This window comes from Nicotiana attenuata, unplaced genomic scaffold (genome assembly GCF_001879085.1).
Source record: "Nicotiana attenuata strain UT unplaced genomic scaffold, NIATTr2, whole genome shotgun sequence".
Classification (NCBI taxonomy): Eukaryota; Viridiplantae; Streptophyta; class Magnoliopsida; order Solanales; family Solanaceae; genus Nicotiana; species Nicotiana attenuata.
Genome location: NW_017673423.1, coordinates 127,088 through 127,992, shown reverse-complemented (window position 1 = coordinate 127,992; position 905 = coordinate 127,088).

Below are 905 nucleotides of genomic sequence, written 5' to 3'. Positions count from 1 at the left end.
CTGCTTTTTGTGTTGCTTGGAGGAGGAGGATGGAGGGCCTCTGGATCTGGTGTGATATGTTGATGAGGCCAGTATGATCGAACCAACCTAAGGGGATGGGAATCATAATAATAATAAAAAATAAGCAAAAACAAAAGGTGACAAGTTAGTGAGGATCCTAAAATGTTTGCAGTATTTAAACACATATTGCGGAAATATAAATTCGCGTCGTAATTTAGGAGCCTCGTTGTGCCCGAGGTAGGCATTGCGACAAGTAGATTTGGAGAACTTTTAATGCCAATAAATGCTTCATTTCATAATGTAAAAATACACGAATCCCAAAACAATGCCAAGATAATAGAAAAATACAAATTACTACTGGCACTTGGCCTTATTACATTTGAAAAGCAAGTAAACTTAATCTATTTGGTCTCGGAAGGACTTTCTTCAGGTTGAATGCCCTTGTCGATCAAATCCCCCAGTTCGCGTAGGCTCCTTAGTAAGAATGCCTTTGCCAAATGTCCTTCTTCGTTTCCCTCAGCGTTCTGGTAGTCAGTGACTCTCTTCCTCACTTTTCCTTCCAGTTCCAACAGGCTGTATTCCAGGTATTCAAGTTTCTCGCTAGATTTGGCGGCCCTCTCTTTCCATTCATTGATTTGGTCATCTGATGGAAGATTCCTCCACCAGTCTAGCAAGAGTGAGGGTGTGCTAACCATACCGAAGCTGGGGACCTCATGCCTCATTTTCTGCAAAACAAAAGGTTAGACCTTACCCCCACCAAACTCGACTATTTATACATTTGTGATCAACATATCGGCACTTAGTTCTCCAAATTAATGCACAGAACGTGGTTGTGTCCGTTGGGATTATGAAAAACCCGATGGACTTTGGATAAGGCTTATCTTAAAGGATCATCATGCGGACAA